Source organism: Saccopteryx bilineata, chromosome 2 (assembly GCF_036850765.1).
Source record: "Saccopteryx bilineata isolate mSacBil1 chromosome 2, mSacBil1_pri_phased_curated, whole genome shotgun sequence".
In the NCBI taxonomy this organism is placed as follows: Eukaryota; Metazoa; Chordata; class Mammalia; order Chiroptera; family Emballonuridae; genus Saccopteryx; species Saccopteryx bilineata.
This window is the reverse complement of record NC_089491.1, coordinates 348,182,624-348,204,565: the sequence shown is the minus strand read 5'-3', so window position 1 is coordinate 348,204,565 and position 21,942 is coordinate 348,182,624. Positions and strand designations below refer to the sequence as shown.

Below are 21,942 nucleotides of genomic sequence, written 5' to 3'. Positions count from 1 at the left end.
CTACTGAAGCCAAAAGTACAGTAGTTGATCTTCATCAGAAGTAGGCCACCCAGGGAGATACTTCTGCTAAGCTGAAAAAGAGTCAGTACTTCAAGGATGATGCTGGAAAGTAGAAATAACAAAGCCATAAGTCAGTGTTGCACTTTAGACAAGAGTTTTCTTCATTTTAAATATCAGACTTCCTGTGGTCCCAGAATCAGAGCAGAGAATTAATACCCCAGAGGGAATGACCTAGTGTTTCATAGACATACAACTGTCACAGAAAGAAATGAGTTATAGATATCTTTTCTTGGCTTGGTAACAGGGTGTAGGATATTTGTGTGTATGTACACATGTGTGTTTATCAAACTATAAGCAAAGTGTCACGCAGAAAAATTTTTTATTTATTTAATTGTATTGAGAAAGAGAAACATCAATTCGTTGTTCCACGTATTTATGCATTCATTGGTTAATTCTTGTATGTGCCCTGACTGGGGATCTAACCCGCAACCTTGGCGTATGATAATGATACTCTTAACAAACTGAGCTACTTGGCCAAGGCCTCAAAAATCTTTTATCACATCAAAATTTGTAAGATTTTGGATTTGCAGTCAAGATAAAAGTATGCTCCTTGAAGCCCTCACAGACCTGAGACCTCACCACCTTATTCTGCTTTTTATTTCCCACTATTCATCACTGTCATACTCTTGTATTCTGAAATTAATGTCTTATATTGTATTCCTTTATCAACTGAGATACCAGATTACCTCCCTAATCTAATCTACTAATCTACTAATCTCTGCTGTTATGCCAAGAGGGAGGTAGAAAACCCATTTGAAGCAATTTATGCATTTTAAATAAGGCTTTTGAGAAACTAACCTATTCATGACTTTGCTAGTTGAAATTTGAGGCTAATAGGCCTCCAGCCTAGTAGTGCTGCCTAGTTTTAAAGCCTTGTAGTGCTGCTTCATATTTAGGCTATCCTTGAAATAAACCCCACTCAATTTTTCTGTTTCCTTTCCTCACTATTTTCGTAGTACCTAGTCTCCCCTCCCCCAGGAACAGCTTGAGATCAACATATATATGTATAAATGGGGGGGGAAATAAATAAATATATATATATATATATAAAATTTAATACAGAGGTTAGAATACTCAGCTCTCTTATTTTGAACTGTTTGAAGAAAAGACATAAATCTTGTTGTGAACTTTATTTAATGAGTACTGAGCTGTTAGAACCTGAGGTTGTGATTTGGAAGCCTAATTTGGGTTGTCCTGATTTCCTCAAAATTAAAAGAAGCAAATTTTTATGGTGGGTGAAAAGGGAAAAAGGCTACACAAATTGTATTTAAACTTGTGAGGATAGTTGAGTCTTTACTTGATACTTTGTAAACAGAGTTAATATGATAAATGGTCTGTTGAGATTTTTCCTAATTATTTTGATCATGTTAGTCAGTGAATTGCACATTGGAGACCTGGTGCTCCAAATCCACACCACAGAACTGAGTGTCAGAGAAGCAGTTTAAGGGGAAAAAAGAAGCCATTCTGAAGAGTTAAAGCAAAGAGAAGGGAGGTATACCACACAGTTTTTACTAGTACTTGACCATTGGTAGATGATCTTACCTGCCTAGGAATATTAACTGTCTGTCTTTGTTTTGGATTTGGATCTGCTTCACTTCTAATTCTTTTCTACCACGAAGGGGAAATCACTCTTCTGATGTTATGCTTTGGATGTGTGATTTCCAGGGAGAGATTTCATTAATCTGTAATATTATTGATGATCTGTCTCACTTATCAATAAATATTTTTCTTGTTCTCTAAGTTTCTAACTCTCCATCAGCTTCAAGAGTAAATTTGAGACTCAAATTTGATGTATTATGCTAGTGACCGTAGCTGTGGTTCTATGATATAATACAAGGGAAGATTACATAAAATCTAATGTATGTCTTGGAGTGTGTTCAGTTTGCCAATGCTTGAATGTCCTTCTACTTTACAAATTTTTCTTTCAGCCCTGGCCAGTTGACTCAGTGGTAGAGCATCGGCCTGGCGTGCAAGAGTCCCAGGTTCAATTCCCGGCCAGGGCACACAGGAGAAGCGCCCATCTGCTTCTCCACCCCTCCCCCTCTCCTTCCTCTCTTATCTCTCTCTTCCCCTCCCGCAGCCAAGGCTCCATTGGAGCAAAGTTGGCCCAGGCGCTGAGGATGGCTCTATGGCCTCTGCCTCAGGCGCTAGAATGGCTCTGGTTGCAACAGAGCAACGCCCCAGAGGAGCAGAGCATCGCCCCCTGGTGGGCATGCCGGGTGGATCCCTGTCGGGTGCATGCGGGAGTCTTGTCTGACTGCCTCCCCGTTTCCAACTTCAGAAAAATACAAAAAACAAAAACATTTTTCTTTCAGCATAAATTATGGGGATGTGAGGGTGATCTGGCTGTGACATCTGTCACCCCATTGATCACCAGGGTTGATTCGGCTGATCTGGCTGGCTAGGCAGGGGTCCCCTTTTTCCCTCACTACTCTGTGTGCGTCCTTCCTGAAGCTGCACGCTCGGTCGAAGAGGACAACCTTCCCCGATAGAGGAGAGGACCGTTCTTCGGTCAAGGGTATACAAGTAGCTGCGCTCCCCTGCCAGAACCTCCAAACAAGTCTGAAGCATAAATTATGAGACCCACATCTATTAATCAAAAAGGCAAACTCTTTCTGTCTTTAAAACTCTCATACATTTGAATATGGGCAGGAATAGCAATTTTTTTCCTTTCTCAAATTCAAAATTAAATTTGGGAAGAGCTGGTAATCAGAACTCTTCTCCAGTACATTTAAAACTGAGAACTACTTATTTTTACTGTTGTAAAAGCTTATGTGAAATTTGCTAAGTTAATAAGCATACAGAGAAATAGTTCTGCTTATAAGATGAAGAGAGAGCATCATTTTATGATTTGACAGGCATGCAAAAAGAGCCAACTATGAAGACACAGAAAGGACTTGTACTCTCCTGTATTGGTTGATACTGCTATGAGAAAATAATATTATATGTTTAAAAATTTATAAATTACATGGGTATGGATATAGATATGTATGTATAGGGTGCAAAAGTAGGTATACAGCCTGACCAGGCGGTGGCACAGTGGATAGAGTGTCGGACTGGGATGCGGAGGACCCAAGTTCGAGACCCCGAGGTCGCCAGCTTGAGCGCAGGCTCATCTGGCTTGAGCAAAATGCTCACCAGCTTGGACCCAAGTTCGCTGGCTTGAGCAAGGGATTATTTAGTCTGCTGAAGGCCCGCGGTCAAGGCACGTATGAGAGAGCAATCAATGAACAACTAAGGTGTTGCAATAAAAACCTGATGATTAATGCTTCTCATCTCTCTCTGTTCCTGTCTGTCTGTCCCTATCTATCCCTCTCTCTGACTCTTTCTCTATCCCTGTAAAAAAGGAAAAAAGAAAAAAATTAAAAGTGGGTTTACGGTTGTCAGTACATGAAACAGTTTATTCTTATATTATTATTTTTTATTATATTATTTCCATATGAACAACTGCAAACTTTTGCTCCAACATGTGTGTGTGTGTAATCTTTTTGTAAGGTGAGTATGCCCAATATAGCTAATACTGGTTAAAACAACTTCACCTAAAAATCCCAAAATGGAGAGAAGTAGAGCAGGTAGTTAGGAAAATTTGACATAGTAGTCCCCATCTTATCCACATAGGATATGTTTCAAGACCCCAGTGGGTGCTTGAAACTGTAGACAAGACCAAACCTTATGATAAAGTATAATTTATAAATTAGGCAAAGTAAGAGATTAACAACAGTAACTAATAATAAAATAGAACAATTATAGCAATATAGGGTAATAAAAAATATGTGAATGTGGTCTGTATGTCTGATAACCAAATTGATAGCTGAGATGGCTACTGAGTGACTAACAGGCAGGTAGCATATACAGTGTGGATACAAAGGACCATGTTTTATTCACATGTTGGGTAGGACGGAGCTAGGTGGCATGAGATTTCATCATGCTACTCAGAATAGCATGCAGTCTAAAACTTATGAATTCTTTATTTCTGGAATTTTCCATTTAATATTTCGAGAGTGGTTGACCATGGCTAACTAAAACCATGAAAAGTAAGAACCTCGGATAAGGGGGCCGACTGTAAGGAAAGTTGCACAGGAAATAGAGGCTAATTTGTTCTGTTAATAATGAGTCTCTGAAGCAACACTGTCTGAATGAAAAGCAGGGCATCCCACAGGCTTTCCTAGGTTGTCAAATGAAGATTCATGGCACAGCAATCAGAAGAAGTTATCACCAGATTAATGGGATATGACAGCACATTGTCTTTTTGTGAGTAGAGCAAGTTACTCAGCTGTCTCTGGAGACTTTCGAAAGTAGATAGATCTCTACCTTTGGTAAAATCAACTCTAATAGTCTTATTATAGTCTCTCAACCATAAGAACCCATGGCTGAGACATGTATTCACTGTAGCATATCTAGTTGGCTCTACCAAATTTTACTTGTAAGTATCCACTTTTTTCCATCTCCTTACCACACTCATGGCTCTTGTGTGGATTGCTTTAGCCTCCTAATTGATCTATCTTCTTCACTTCATTTCACCAGCAGCAGCCAAAGTGATTTTTAAAAACACAAATCAGACCATGTAACCTCCTGAAATTCTTCAATGGTTTTTTGTTGTGGTAGAATAAAATCAAAGACAGATTTTTCAAAGCCTGGTATTACAAAGATAGCTTCTGCCTACCTCTCTAAATTGAGCTTGTTCATTCTCCCTCTTATGCACAATTTCCTGGTCACATAATTGGTCATGTACCAGTTCCTAGAACTTGCTAAACTCCTTCCCACCTCTGGGCTGGTGCACGTAACAATTGCCTCCATCTAGAGCTCACTTTCTCTCACTTATCACATGGCAAGATCACTCATGTCTCCTTCAGAACTCAGCTTAAATGCCACCTCCTCAGATACTTCCACTTGTCACCTTATCTAAGTAAGTTTCTCTTGGTTTTCTTTATCATAGCAACCTTCTTACTTTCTAACACTTATCACAATCTATTGTTAATTTTTATATGTGAATATTCCTCTCTGGTTTACTTTCCCCTCTAGAATGTCACTGAGCTCAAGTGAGGACAGGAACATTTTCTATCATGCTCACCTTGGTCTTTCTGATGATTAATACAGTGCCTGGCATTTAGTAAGCACTCAGTATATATATTTTAATAATGAATTAATTAGTGAACAAAAGAATAGTAAGTGGTACTATTTTTTTTTATTTTAATAGGGTGACATTAATCAATCAGGGTACATAGGTTCAGAGAAAACATAAGTCTTCTGTCACCTTCTATCTTGTTTTCTTTGTGCCCCTCCTCTCTCCCTACTCCCTTCCTTCCCCTCCTCACCCCCCAGTAACCACCACACTCTTGTCCATGTCCCTGAGTCTCATTTTTATGTCCCACCTATGTATGGAATCATATAGTTCTTAGGTTTTTTTTATTATTTCACTCAGTATAATGTTACAAGGTCCATCCATGTTGTTGTAAATGATCCTATGTCATCATTTCTTATGGCTGATTAGTATTCCATAGTATATATGTACCACATCTTCTTTATCTAATCATCTATTGAAGGGCTTTTTGGTTGTTTCCATGTCTTGGCCACTGTGAACAATGCTGCAATGAACATGGGGCTACATGTGTCTTTACGTACCAGTGTTTTTTAGTTATGGGGGTATATTCCCAGTAGAGGGATTGCTGGGTCATATGGTAGTACTATTTTTAATTATTTTTTTTTCCTGAAGCTGGAAACAGGGAGGGACAGTCAGACAGACTCCCGCATGCGCCCGACCGGGATCCACCCGGCATGCCCATCATGGGGCGACGCTCTGCCCACCAGGGGGCGATGCTCTGCCCATCCTGGGCGTCGCCATGTTGCGACCAGAGCCACTCTAGCGCCTGAGGCAGAGGCCACAGAGCCATCCCCAGCGCCCGGGCCATCTTTGCTCCAATGGAGCCTTGGCTGCGGAAGGGGAAGAGAGAGACAGAGAGGAAAGTGCGGTGGAGGGGTGGAGAAGCAAATGGGCGCTTCTCCTGTGTGCCCTGGCCGGGAATCGAACCCGGGTCCTCCGCACGCTAGGCCGACGCTCTACCGCTGAGCCAACCGGCCAGGGCCTATTTTTAATTTTTTGAAAAACCATCATACTTTCTTCCATAGTGGTTGTACTACTTTACATTCCCACTAACAGCAGATGAGGGTTCCTTTTTCTCCACAGCCTCTCCAACACTTGTTATTACCTGTCTTGTTGATAATAGCTAATCTAACAGGTGTGAGGTGGTATCTCATTGTAGTTTTGATTTGCATTTCTCTAATAGCTGGTGAAGATGAGCATCTTTTCATATATCTGTTGGCCATTTGTATATATTTCTTCCTGGTAGAAGTGTCTGTTCATGTCCTCTTCCCATTTTTTTATTGGATTGTTTGCTTGCTTGTTGAGTTTTATGAGTTCTTTGTATATTTTAGATATTAGGTCCTTATCTGTGCTGTTGTTTGAAAATATCATCTCCCATTTAGTTGGCTGTCTGTTTTGTTGTCAGTTTCTTTTGCTGTGCAAAAGCTTCTTAGTCTGATGTAGTCCCATTCATTTATCTTTGCCTTCACTTCCCTTGCGTTTGGAGTCAAATTTATAAAGTACTTTTTGTAACCAGGGTCCATGAGTTTAGTACCTATGTTTTCTTCTTTGTAATTTATTGTTTCAGGTCTTATATTTAGATCTTTGATCCATTTTGAGTTAATTTTAGTACAGGGGGACAAACTGTAGTTGAGTTTCATTCTTTTGCATGTGGTTTTCCAGTTTTCCCAGCACCATTTGTTGAAGAGGTTTTCTTTTCTCCATTGTGCGTTGTTGGCCCCTTTATCAAAAATTATTTGACCATATACATGTGGTTTTTATTTCTGGGTTTTATATTCTGTTCCATTGGTCTGAGTGTCTATTTTTCAGCCAATACCATGCTGTTTTGATTATCGTGGCTCTATAATATAATTTGAAGTCAGGTATTGTAATGCCCCCAACTTTGTTCTTTTTCCTTAGGATTGCTCTGGCTATTTGGGGCTTTTTATAGTTCCATATAAACCTGATGATGACATTGGTCATCATATAAAAAAATGACATTGGAATTTTGATGGGAATTGCATTAAATGTGTATATCGCTTTGGGTAATATAGTCATTTTGACTATATTTATTCTTCCTATCTAAGAACAAGGGATATTTTTTCATTTCATTATATCTTTTTCGATTTCCCTTAACAATGCTTTGTAGTTTTCATTATATAGGTCCTTTACATTCTTTGTTATGTTTATTCCTAGGTATTTTTGTTGTTGTTGTTGCGACCATAAAGGGGATTGTTTTTTTTAGCTCATTTTCTGATGTTTCCTTGTTGGCATATAGGAAGGCAATGGACTTTTGTATATTAATTTTGTATCCTGTGACCTTACTGTATAGGTTTATTGTTTCTAGTAGTCTTTTTATCGAGTCTTTGGGGTTTTTGATGTACAGGATCATATCATCTGCAAAAAGTGAAACTTTTACTTCTTCTTCCCCAATATGAATGCATTTTATTTCTTTCTCTTGTCTGATTGCTCTGGCTAGAACTTCCAGCACTACATTGAATAAGAGTGGAGAGAGTGGACACCCTTGTCTTGTTCCTGATTTTAGGGGAAAAGTCCTCAGTTTTATGCCATTTAATATGATGTTAGCTGATAGTTTATCATAGATGACCTTTATTATGTTGAGATATTTTCCTTCTATACCCATTTTGTTAAGTGTTTTAAACATAAAATGATGTATTTTATCGAATGCCTTTTCTGCATCTATTGATAAGATCATATGGTTTTTCTTTTTTGTTTTGTTGATATGGTGTATTACGTTAACCATTTTACGTATGTTGAACCATCCTTGTGATTCTGGGATGAATCCCACTTGATCATGATGAATTATTTTTTTTAATGTGTTGTTGTATTCGATTTGCTAGTATTTTGTTTAGTATTTTAGCATCTGTATTCATTAGAGATATTGGTCTGTAGTTTTCTTTTTTTGTGTTGTCATTGCCAGGTTTTGGTATGAAGGTTATGTTGGCCTCATAAAATGTGTTTGGCAGTATTGCTTCTTCTTTAATTTTTTGGAAGACTTTGAGTAGAATAGGAACCAAGTCTTTGAATGTTTGATAGAATTCACTAGTATAGCCGTCTGGCCCTGGACTTTTATTTTGGGGGAGGTTTTTAAATTTTTTATTTTATTTTATTTATTCATTTTAGAGAGGAGAGAGAGAGAAGGGGGGAGGAGCTGGAAGCATCAACTCCCATATGTGCCTTGACCAGGCAAGCCCAGGGTTTCGAACCGGCAACCTCAGCATTTCCAGGTCGACGCTTTATCCACTGTGCCACCACAGGTCAGGCCATTTGGGGGAGGTTTTTAATAGTTATTTCTATTTCCTCTCTGTTTATGGTCCTATTTAGGCTTTTTTGCTTCTTCATGACTCAGTCTAGGAAGATTGTATTGTTCTAGGAATTTATCCATTTTTTCTAGATTGTTAAATTTGGTGGCATATAATTTTTCATAGTATTCTACAATAATTCTTTGTATATCTATGATATCTGTGGTGATTTCTCCTCTTTCATTTTGGATTTTTTTTTTTTTTTTGTATTTTTCCAAAGTTGGAAACAGGGAGGCAGTCAGACAGACTCCCACATGCACCCAACCGGGATCCACCCATCATGCCCACCAGGGGGCGATGCTCTGCCCATCTGGGGCGTCGCTCTGCTGCAATCAGAGCCATTCTAGCGCCTGAGGCAGAGGCCACAGAGCCATCCTCAGCACCCAGGCCAACTTTTGCTCCAATGGAGCCTTGGCTGCGGGAGGGGAAGAGAGAGACAGAGAGGAAGGAGAGGGGGAGGGATGGAGAAGCAGATGGGCACTTCTCCTGTGTGCCCTGGCCGGGAATTGAACCCGGGACTCCTGCATGCCAGGCCGACCCTCTACCACTGAGCCAACCGGCCAGGGCTCATTTTGGATTTTGTTTATATGAGTCCTTTCTCTTTTTTCCTTGGTGGGTCTTGCCAAGGGTTTGTCAATTTTGTTGATCTTTTCAAAGAACCAGCTTCTTGTTTTATTAATTTTTTCTATAGTTTTTCTGTTCTCTCTTTCATTTATTTCTGCTCTGATTTTTATTATTTCCTTTCTTCTGCTGGTTTTAGGTTGTCTTTGTTCTTCTTTTTCTAGTTCCTTAAGATATGAAGTCAAGTGGTTTACTTAGGCTCTCTCTTGTTTGTTCATATAGGCCTGTAGTGATATGAACTTCCCTCTTATTACTGCTTTTGCTGCATCCCAGTGATTCTGATATGTTGTATTGTTATTTTCATTTACCTATATATATCTTTTGATTTCTGCGTTTATTTCTTCTTTGACACTCTCATTTTTTAAAAGTATGTTGTTTAGTTCTCAAATTTTTGTGGGTTTGTTAACATCTTTTTTGCAGTTGAATTCTAGTTTCAAGGCTTTATGATCAGAAAATATGCTTGGTATAATTTCAATATTTCTGAATTTGTTGGTTATTTTTGTGGCCCAACATATGGTCAATTTTTGAGAATGTTCCATGTACACTAGAGAAAAATGTATATACTCTGGCACTCTGGGGTGAAATGTCCTGTAGATGTCTATCAGATCCAGTTGTTCTGGTGTTTCATTTAAGGCCAATATTTCTTTATTGATATTCTGTTTGGATGAATGATCTAGAGCCATCAGCGGTATATTGAGGTCTCCAAGTATGATTGTATAAGATCTACTGGAAAGTTCTGTCTGTTTTTGGAATAAAACAAAATACAAATTTTTCTTACTGTCAATAAACTTTATTAAATAATATAATTGCCATTATTATTAATGATTTCTTGCCAGCGTGAGGGCAATTTGTATATCCCATTTTTGAAAAATGTTTTATCTTTTGATGTGAAAAATTGAACCAGTGCTTGTTTGATATCTTCTTCATTTTTGAATTTTTTGCCCTTCAAAAAATTTTGTAAGGACAAAAACAAGTGATAGTCGGAGAGTGCTAAGTCCGGGGAATATGGTGGATGCGACAGACATGCTTCTGTATCATTTCTTCCTTGTTGAAATTTGTAAAAATTACAGTGGCGTAAATGAACTTTATCAGTAGCCATGGGTACACTATCGCTTCACACATAAGACTAATGTGAATCAACTTTGTTTTAGTTAATTTGCTACGTCAGTATGTATACATTAAGTGATAAAAATAGGCACACGTGCGCCAAATAAACATGTGCTTACATGTCAAAACTTGTTATGATAGAAACAGACAGAACTTTCTGGTAGACCTTATATTTTTGTCATAGCTGTCAGTAGCTGTCTTATGTATTTAGGTCAGTCAGTAGCTGTCTTATATATTTTGCTTCTCCTTGGTTTAGTGCATATATATATTAAGAAGTGTTATGTTTTCTTGATTCAATGTTCCCTTTATCATTATGAAATGACCGTTTTTGTCTTTGATTACCTTTGCTGTCTTGTAGTCAGCATTGTTTGATATGAGTATTGCTACACCTGCTTTTTTTTGGATATTTGCTTGGAGTATTGTTTTCCAACCTTTCACTTTGAATTTGTTTTTATCCTTGTAGCTTAGATGTGTTTCTTGTAGGCAGCATACAGTTGTATTTTCTTTTTTAATCCATTCTGCTACCCTATGTCTTTTTATTGGTGAGTTCAATCCATTTACATTTAGTGTAATTATTGACATTTGCAGGTTTCCTATTGACATTTTATATATTGCTTTCTGATAGTTTTGTATCTTGTTTGGTTCTTCTCTTTTATTTTTCTATCATTTGTTTTTGTTTGTTTGTAATCCATACTTCTTTTCTCTGTTACTTCTTTTTTTAAGCCATATACTTCTGTGTTGGTTTTTTCAGGGGTGGTTACCATTAAGTAATGGAAAGCGTACATATCATGTTCATTGTAGTACATTATCTCATGAGTGCTTCTGCACTCCATCCTCCTTTGCTACTGTTCATCTTTGTCCTCTCCCTTTTTTTGTTTCTTTGTCACAGATTTTTTTTATTACGATCTTGATGGAGCTTTTACTTGTAGTTTTGTTTTGTTCTTTGTGTCTGGTCGGAAAACCCCCTGTAGTATTTCCTGAAGTGGGGGTTTTCCGGTGATAAATTCCCTCATCTTCTCTGTATCTGTGAATGTTTTTATTTCTCCTTCGTATTTGAAGGATAGCTTTGATGGGTATAGTATTCTTGGCTGGAAGTTCCTCTCTTTCAGAACTTTAAATATTGGGATCCACTCTCTTCCAGCTTGCAGAGTTGCTGCTGAGAAATCTGTTGATAATCTAATGGGCCTTCCTTTTTTTTTTTTTTTTTTTTCTTTTCTTTACAGAGAGATTCAGAGAGAGGGATAGACAGGGACAGACAGGAACAGAGAGATAAGCATCAATCATTAGTTTCTTGTTGCATGTTGCAACACCTTAGTTGTTCATTGATTGCTTTCTCATATGTGCCTTGACCAGACCACGGGCCTTCAGCAGACCAAATAACCCCTTGCTTGAGCCAGCAACCTTGGGTCCAAGCTGGTGAGCTTTTGCTCAAACCAGATGAGCCCACACTCAAGTGGCAACCTCGGGGTCTCGAACCTGGGTCCTCTGCATCCCAGTTCAATGCTCTATCCACTGTGCCACCGCCTGCTCAGGCTAATGGGCCTTCCTTTATATTTGTATTCTTTTCCTGGATGCCTTGAGATTTTTTTCTTTGTCATTGGTTTGTGTCAATTTCATTATAATGTGCCTTGGAGTAGGTTTGTTGGGGTTAAGATAACTTGGTGTTCTGTTTGCTTCTTGAATTCGAGGCTTTAGTTCTTTCCACAGGCTTGGGAAGTTCTCGTCTATTATTTGTGTGAATATGTTCTCCATTCCATTTTCTCTCTCTTCTCCTTCTGATATACCCATTATTCTTATGTTGCTCTTTATGATGGGAGTCAAACAATTCCTATAGGGCTATCTCATTTTTTTAAATTCATGAGTCTCTTTCCTCTTCTCTCTGTAGTACCTCTAATTGCCTATCTTCTATGTCATTAATTCTCTTCTCTATCTGGCCTGTTCTATTGGCTAAGCTTGTTACCTCATTTTTCAGTTCATGAATTGAGGGTTTTTTTTTATCTCTGTTTGATTCGTTTTCATAGTTTCAATTTCCTTGGTGAAGTATTCTTTCTGTTCATTGAATTGTTTTTTGAGCTCCCTAAATTGCCTTTCTGTACTTTCTTGTATATCCCTGAGTATTTTTAGGACTTCAATTTTAAATTCTCTGTCATTTAAATCCAAGGTTTCTAAGCTATTGAAATTTTTTTCTATAGATTTTTCTTTATCTATCTGAGCTACATCACTGTATTTTGTATCCATGATATTCTATTTCTTTTTCTTTAATGGCATTTGAGAGTGGTATTGTTAATAACACTAATAAGAGCTGATAAAAATTTTTTTTTTGAGAAAATGCAATGAAAAACTGAAAATTCTATTGTGCTAAGTGGAACAAAAATACGTAGAATGAAGGGCCTGGGTTGGAGGGAGGGAGTGACAAAGAGGCAAAAAATGAGGCAAGAACCCACAAAATGCCACAAGGAAAAAAATTTGGATCAAGAATAAAATAATTTGTTTGTAAATGATGGTCGAATGAGAGAAATAGTGTAAGAGAAAAGAAAAAAAGAAAAAAAATACAGTGAAAAATGAAAATTCTATTGTATTAAGTGGCACAAAAACTAGAATGGAGAGCCGGAGTTGGGGGAGAGGCTAAAGAGATAAAAAGCAAAGTAAAAAGCACACAAAATGCCACAAAGAAAAAATTTGAATCCAGAATAAAATAATTTGTTTGTGAGTGAGATTCAAATGAGAGAAAAAGTGAAAGAGAAAAGAAGAAACAAAAAGAGAGAAAAAAAATTGAGGTAAGTTTTTGGAATGTAACACTCATAGAAAAAAAAAAGAATGGAAAATATAACACCTATGGGTAATAATGTTCAAAATGAAAAGAAAAGAATAAAATGGAAAGAGGATATAATGACCAAGGTAGAAGGAAAAAAAAAAGATAAAAAAATACAAGAAAAAAAATGGAATAAGTTATAAAGACTGTGGATTTTTCCTGGTTTTGAGAAGTTATCTTCTTCCTTTTTCTTTCTTCTCTCTCTTTTGGCCGGTGGCGCTGTACCCCAGGTTCTGCCCCTGTGGCACTCTTAGGCAGAGATTTGTTGTTGTGTTGCTATGGTGATGATATAAACTAGGCCTCAGTCTCTTTGGTAGGCAGGGCTTGTTAGCATTTGCAGGCTCCAACAATGGGAGAGTCCGTTTTCCTGGAGCCTTTCCCCAAATCTCTCCTTCCTGAACCAATAGCCTGGGACCCAGCTGTGAAGTTGCCACAGCCACTGCCTGGAGAGCAAGAGGCTCTAAGAGATGCCAAAACCCCTCTCTATCCCCACTCAACTCAATCAGGGTTCTGGGTAAGGCTTTGCCAGCCAGAGCTGCCAGCGTAATCAGGCAGGGCTGGGAGCCAGTTGCCTTTCAGGTGTCTTTCTATGAGCCTCCGGGCATGTCTAGTATGCCTCAGCACTCCGCAGGTCTGCTCTCCAGAGGCTGTCTGCAAGCTGCCTGCACGCCCTTCTCCCCACCACTTCTGCAGTTCTCTTCCCTAGGAGTGTGCTTTGTTAGCCTGTATGGCTGGCAAGAGGTGCCCGCCCAGACAGGTCGGTGTAGGGAAGCCAGCTTTCTTGCACTTCCCGTGCGCTATTGTTTGGGAAGCTGGGATTTTTCAGAAACTCTGGTCATAACCCACATAGAGGGTCACTACTGACAAGTCTCCGACCCAGCTCCTCCGTCCGGGAACGCAGCACTCACACCCAAAGTGCCTGGTGGATCCACTCGCACACTGCCCACACTCGCCAACCGAGATACTGGGAATAAACAAGGCAACTGCTCACCCACCTCTGCCAGGGTCAGCCACTGGCGTTAGCTCCATGTGGGCTGAGCCGTGGGCACACTCTCTCCTCGGCTTGAACGTCTCTGCCCTAGCCCAGCTTTTTCTACGCCCCCAGCCCTCACTTTCTCTCAGTTCCAAGTGAAAGCAGCCCTTGCTCAGGTCAGTGAGGAAAGCGGAATACTCCATTCTGTCTTATTTCCTTCAGAGTGGATTATATATTCAGCTACCTCTTTGCCTGATCGTACTTTTGTTTGATGTATGTGTATTTCAGATGCTCCTGAGATTGTTTTTCTGTCTCTAGTTGTTGATTTTGTTGAAGTTTCAGGGAGAGGTATCGGGAGCACTTCTCACAGCGCCATTTCTCTGATGTCACCAGCCTAAGTGGTACTAATTTTAAGCCTGCGACTAAAAATATTTGAGAAACTCTTCTCACAGGTGAAAAGACAGTAGCTTTTGTTCATTGTTACCATATGTCAGAATAAGTGAAGACATGCGTTTCAGCAAGCATTCAGTGACCATTTATTATGTAATATAGTCAAGACTCTGTTAAGCACTGCAGGATACAAATATGAGTAAGATAGATTTGTCTACTAGGATTTACAAGCGTAGTGGTTTTAACAGGCACGTTTATAACAGCTACAATTCAAGGCAAAGTGCTGTACAGGTAGTTTAAGCAAAGAGCTAAGGAGCATGGAGGAGGAAGAGCGAAGTAATAAATCTTCCTGTGCCTGCTGTTGATGTTTCAGACTGCGACAGTTCAATGGAGCCATAGCTCTTTTGCTTTATGAAGCCCTGCCAGCTGCCTAAAGACTTCATTGTCGAGGCGTCCATTTTCCTAAGGCCAGTGATGCATTAACAGAACAGAAAGGCAATAGGAAACTGAGGCAAAGTGGGAGAAAACAGTAAATCTCCCTAAAGTCTATGTTTAAAAAGAAATAATGTTGTTGTCCACCCATTTCTACAAAGGTAGATCTTAGGCATACTTTACTAATAGTTTGCTACTTTCACTTTTTCACTTTTCATCATTCATTAACACATTGAAAAAGAAACAATAAGACAGGCTGACTAGAAATGTATTTTGTATTCAGGTTCTATGAGAAAGCCATGAAAAGAACATGCCAAAGCAGTTCCTGGCTGATAAGGTAAAGACGAAGGAAAAACTTTTGCAAAGATGTGTGGGTGTCATTTGCTGAGGCTTGATAGCAGCAAGCAGACTGTATGACAGAAATCACCAAAGTTTAACTGCAGGCAGAATTTTTTAAATGAGAGGTAAAAAAGATCGGGATTGTCAATCTATTCTCAGTCTGTGAGTCATAGTCACACTCATTTCACAGTTGAACAATGGCAACAGCAGAGATGACAGCAAATTCAAGGCTGAACTGGGTAGTGAATTGAAAAGTAGACCTAGAAGTCCTCATGTTGCTCTTCCTGGAACCCACCTGCTTAGCATTTATTCATTCATGAAACATTTATTAAACTTCTACTCTACATCAAAGGCAGTGCTGTACACTAGAGAAATTTAGGTGAATAAGACACCCCTAGCATTAAAGCCATTGCCCTCTAAAGGGAAGTCAGACACATAGCAACCAATAATCATGCCATGCTACAAAGTACCATAGGCACCTAGACAGAGAGGAAATACTCTGCAGAAGAGGTGACATTCGAGTTCAACCTTGAAGGATGAGTTTTCTATTAAGCAGCATTGGAGTGGGAGAGCACTGGAGACAGATAAGAAAAGGTAATGGCAGGAACAAAAGAAAGTATGAAGACCGAAGTGCCTTTGGGGAATTAAGAGAAACTGTGATTAGAGATTAAGACACATGATCAGAATGAATGAAAGGGGTGTCACCCCCATAATTCTGATTTCACTAGGTCTCCCTAAATAATTCCCCACATATACCTCTGTAATATAAAGACACTTCACACCAGCACATTATTTCAGCCCAAACTATGAGATAAATAAGATAGGCTCTAGATTGCAAGCAATTCCTTGCCAGCTAGATGTAACTATATCACCTTATCCCATGTAAGCACCACACAGAGGAATATCAAAATGCCTCAGTATTGTTTCTCTGAAACACTAAAGTATTGTATATCAAGTTTGTCGTTGCAAGACTTAAGGAAATCTATATGAGTACACATTAGTGACTACAACCAGAACAATGGAGAAAACATCCATCTAGAAATATTTCAGTTCATCTGCTAGCATGTTCCATTGCTACAAATAGAAACTTTAAGACTAGCTATTTCCCTGGGGTGCTAAGTGAAATCTCTTAGAAAGACAAACATAGTGCCATTGTATGTTTTGTATAAAACAAGTTATTTAACTTCCAAACTGTTAAATGGGAGGTTGAAAGGGAGGGTGATTCTTACTTTAGAGTCTTTTTCCTCTCAGAGACGTCATAGCTCTCAACTCTTGAGATAGACAGAAACAGGGTCATGTAAGGGTAGCCCCTCATTGCTTTGAAATCTGTAGATGTCCGAGGGAGAGTATCGTTTGTCTCAAATAATCCATGTGGAAGGACTGCAAATGAGAATGGAGGTAGGATTACCCTCTACTATTCTGGATACCACCCTTCTCTGCCTTTTGTTAGAGCATGTATATATCCAGGATATAGGTGACAGGAGACAATGCTGGCAGAAGAATCTTCAGCTATGACTTGTGAATGTTTCTCTCCCAAAGTATCTAAAATCAAATGTGTCTTGAATGTAAGGCTTAATATTCTTCTGTAAACCTCTGGTCTACATGAAAAATTTATGTTCCTCCTGTTAGCTTAACTTTTACCTTATTTCGTAGGGACTCATTAGCTCTGTCCTTATTACCTCCCTCTGCCTAGTTATACTACTGAGTTTTCCTGCATTGACTTAACTGTGAATGGCACCCAGACCCAATTATTTTTCCCTGATTCTAGTATTTTCCTTTTGACCCTAAAGGTAGTGGGGTTAGGGTGTAAAGTTCTATTTGAGCACATTGTCATCTTCCATTATGGTTAAAGTTGTTTATCGTTAATGTTCATTCCTCTAGTTTAGCACTATACTAGTTACTATAGAAGATATAAAATATATTTTACTTAATATATGTCTCTTAATTCTCACCAGCATCCTGAGAGCTAAATCTGTCTTACAGAAAGGTTAAATAGTTTATCCAAGGTTATAAAGCTTATAAGGGACAGAACTAGGATTTGAACATAGGTTTAATTTTGGTTCTGAGATGAAGAGGCAGCCCTGTAAATGCAGACAGGACAGTCTGTAGGGTCAATGAATTATAGAGTGCTCTCATTATATGAACTATGCTAAAGTCATTCTTCTGTCCTCACCACTGCCCCCATTGGTCTTTGTAATCACATATGAACCCACATTAAAGTTAATTTTGATTGCCATCATCTTTAGTTATAGAGAGAAAACATAGTTGTGTTCCTTCATACCTAAAAATCACATCACACTGAGTAGGGCTCTATTTCTTTCTTAACTACTCCCAAAATACCAATAAAAAAATGTCAAAATTAACAGTTTCTAATTTTAATTATGTTAAGAATTCAGAATTTATACTGTACAAATAAATATATTGTTCTTCACTGGTTGACTTTTTCACCCAAATTTTCCCAGAAGTGAAAACCAAGTTGCTAATTGTGCCAGTATAGTAATGGAACTAGATTTCAGAAGACCTTGGGTCCTCATTTCCTCGTTTACATCCTAGCCATGTGAGCTGGGATCTGCCTTTTAATCTGGCTGCTTCTCAGTCTTCTACTTTATCAGGAGTAATAGTTACTCCTATGCCTGTAGTATAAGTGTTTGTAAAAATCTAAATATTTAAAGTGTTTTGAAAACCATAAGATATGAGTATTACTACTTATTTGTTCATTCTGCAAATAAATACTCATATTTCCTAGGAGTACATAAGTAAAAAAAAAAAAAAAAAAAAAACATGACTTCAGTGTTCACCAGTCTAGTGGGCAGACTGTAATGCAAACAAATGCATAGGGGCTGTCCTGGAGATGTATACCAGGTACAACATAAACCCAAGGAAAAGTACCCCTGATTTTGGAAGGACCGTGGAAGGCTTCACAAAGGAGATGGTGTGAACTGAGACATGAAAAATGGGAAATAGTTTGCCTGATGAACTAAACAGGGAAGAAAATTTCCAGGCAGAGGGAAAGCTTTGTGTTTGAAACTTTAAAATTCTTTACTCTGTCTGGAATTATAAGTACAAAGTAAGGAGGTCAAGACAGACAAATAGACAAGGAACAAATTGTGGAGAGGCTTTGAATATCACACTAAGGAGTTTAGACTGCATATAGGAGGAAATATGAAGTCATTGAATAATTTTGAGCAGAATTTTGACCAGGTTTCTGCAACGTCGATTATTGACAGGGGTGGGGGAGCAGACGGTAGGGAGAATGAGACCCTTGCAGTTATCCAGGAGTGAAAGTGTGATGGGAGGAGAGCAACGTTCTAGGTGTTATGCCGGGAGAGGCAATATTTCAAGAAATAAAGAAGTCTTAAGAGGATTTTGTTTGAAGGGAACGCTTCAACTTCAAACAGTTATTTGACAGGTCATTTGGAGTTAGAGGGATCCAGCAGGCAGTTAGAGAAGCAAAAGGACATCATAGTGCTAGAGATCTCACTGTGGGAGCCATTCACATCAAGGTGAGATTTGAAGTCAGGGGACTAGATGAGAGCTACCCAAGAGAGAAAAACAAATAAGGAATGAAGCAAAGAAGTTACATCACTAAAGGAAATGGGAGGAAAAGTACCAGGGTAGTGTCACAGCTTTCAAGAGAAGAGACAGTTTCAAGGTAAGTAGTCAATAAGATCTAATGCTGGATGGGGAAAACAAAAAAGAAACAAGATCAAAAGCTAAAAGAAAACCAATTAAGAGGCACTGGTGATTTTAGAAAATAGTGTGATTAGGAGTCAAAAACAAGTGAGTTCAGGAATAAGAAACTGATAAGAAAAAGAAAAATAAATGTAGGCAGGGTAGAGTAACACATTCAGACCATAGGTCATCCAGTGGCACCATGTTTTCTCAGAACAGTAAGGCACAAATGGAAATGCCAGCACATCATGTAAATTGCTTTTACCCTTTGTGTTCTGAAAACCATGAGCTTTGAGTCCAGTGAGCTAATCAGTCGTTCTTTTATGGGTAATATAATTTGCTTGTGTCCAGAGAGAAATGAACTGCATATCTCTTTCATCTTTCCCTTAGCCCCCTGCTCGACAAACTGTGGCTCAAGAGCCATATGTAGCTCTTTGGCCCCTTGAGTGCAGGCACAAAGGCCAGCTTAGGAGAACCCTAATTAAGTTAATAACAATGTACCTACCTATATAGTTTAAGTTTAAAACATTTGGCCCTAAAAAGAAATTTCAATCATTGTACTGTTGATATTTGGCTCTATTGACTAATGAGTTTGCCAACCACTGTCTTAGCCTATTGCTTGTTTTGCCTCAGTGCTTGATCAACAACAACAAAGCAAACACTGTTATCTGTAGTTAGCGGAAATGTGTACGAGAGAAATGCAAATGTCTTACCAGAATTTCTTAGTTACACTAGTACAATGAAAACACTAGGGCAAAATCAACAATTTTGTGTCTAATTGAAAATGAATTTCCTTGTCAGACATGAATTTTTTCCCTTAATTCTGATAAGCATGGATTCTCATTTGATGGCTTGGAGCATAGGTAGTAGATCAGAGGCCTGTATTCAGGAGTTATAGTCACGATATACAGGCCACGGATTAGTTACTTAAAGTAATAATTCTTACACCAGCGAGACTACAATAATTTCAGTGTTAATAACTAGATAGGATTTTGAGAACTTGAAAATAGGGCACTTATGAATATTTCTCATTATCTTCTGATTTACCTGTGACTCTGTTAAAATAGCCTGCCAACTAAATAGAGCTTTAGAAGGATAAATAAAGTTCAGTAGCAATTTCCAGATTTTGTAAGTGTGAAACAACCCTGGACTCATACCCTCAGATGATACTGATGGTTCCATGAAGGCTATCCTTGTCTGAGATATTCTCTCAATTAAATAACTTCCCTTCCATTGTGGTTATTCTTATTCAATCAGATAACCACTAGAAATCAGAAATTCTATGAAGCTCAAGATTTGAATATGGTAGAATTTTTTTTAATCTTACTGGAATGAAATCTCCCTGAGATTTCTATAAGAAGGGATCTCTCCCATCCCCTGTTCTCCAAGTGCTTTACTGAAATTGTTAAAAGAAAACAACAACAACAAAAAACCCACAAAGAAATAAAGAATGTGTTTGTTTTTCAGACTTCAGTGTGAGCTATCTTCAAATGTTAAACTTGACAGAGTAGCCAGCATTCACTGTGAGAGAAAATCGTCTAGTAGACATTTGGGCCTCCTTTCAGTGAAGCATTACCAACAAAAATTTACTTGCTACTTTTTCCTTCTGTTGGATTAGTTCACAGGATTTCAAACGAAGACCCTGGGTTTGTTTCCCTTTCCTATGACACTTCAAAGGAAAGGAATAGAAGAGTTGTGTTACCACTGGCATAAAGAACTCTGCCGACCTAACCTGGTGGGGAGTAGAGAGCTGTCCACAGTTCTACAGACTAGAGCCACTGTGGTGAGAAGGTGCATCCCAAAGGTGATCCAGGGTTCTTCTTTAATGCCCACTTTTCTTTTGCTTCCAACATTTATGGAGAATTTTATAAGCAATATGCTATGTTAGAAACTCTGGAGAATATAAATTACTCAATTTCTGTCATAAATATGAATAGAATCCTAACTCTAGACTTACACACATACATATACACGCACATATGTATCCATACATGCATTCACACTTAAAGGAGTATTTCATTAGGATGCTTTGAGCTGGAAGAAATAGAAAATTACAACTCAAACGGATTAAATAATTTATTACTTCATATAACAAGAAAATTAAAAATTAGGGCTGCCTGACCTGTGGTGGCACAGTGGATCAAGCGTCAACCTGGAATGCTGAGGTCGCTGGTTCAAAACCCTGGGCTTGCCCGGTCAAGGCATATATGGGAGTTGATGCTTCCTGCTCCTCCTCCCCTTCTCTCTCTCTCTCTATCTCTATCTCTCTATTTCTCTATCTCTATCTCTATCTCTCTGTCTCTCTTCTCTAAAATGAATAAATAAAAATTGTTAAAAAAATTAGGGCAAATTCTAATGCTGTACAGTCAGGGCTCATGCTCTATTTTTCTACATTCCCTTAGTTCAGCTGCCACATGATCATAAGAAGGCATGGTTGTTCTGGGCTCCATGGGCAGATAAGACAATATGCAGAGGCAGAAAAGGAATTTTTCTCTTTCATAATAGATTGGGAATCTGTTAAAAACGAGATAGGGAAGAATGGAGGCTATCAGGAAGCCTCGTCTAGTGGAGGAGAGAGCATGTAGTAGTGTGGCAGAGACTCTGTGAGAGGTATGAAGCGTCTGTGATGGCAGCTCCAAAGAGAAGGGACTACTTTTTCTCTACTGTAAGGGAAAGGGTACTTGCTGATCAGACAAGACTGGACTTGGGGAAGAGGATGTTAATCCAGTTTGGGACGTGTTGAGTTTGCAGTACTCGGAGACCTCCAGGTGGAAAAATCCAATAGACAGTTGGATGTCTGTTGATCTAAGTCTGAGAAGTGTAATCAAAGAAAAAGATACAGATACAGGTGGTGTATCTTGACTCAAACCAAAAATGAAATCCTGAGGAACACTGACATTTAAAGCCTGGGTGAAATAAGAGTAGTCGACAGTAGAGACAGAAAATAAAAATGAAAATCTTTTAATACCATCTGTGTGTGGGATGGGTGTAAGCTAACTAGCGATGACATTTTGTGATATTCATACGTGTGATTTGGGTAAAGGACTGGTAAAAGCTAAGAACCTTTCAGTATTCAGTATACTTTGCCCAGTAGCAGGTATCCTTCCCTAAGTAACTGGTTAAATGAGACGGT

At 38.7% G+C, this 21,942-nt stretch overlaps 1 protein-coding gene across 7 annotated transcripts in view; it reads left to right on the top strand.

Moving 5' to 3' along the window:
• Nucleotides 1–21,942, top strand: part of TANC2 (tetratricopeptide repeat, ankyrin repeat and coiled-coil containing 2) — a 398,932-nt gene that overhangs the window by 322,679 nt on the left and 54,311 nt on the right. The gene's annotated exons all lie outside the window — the stretch shown is intronic.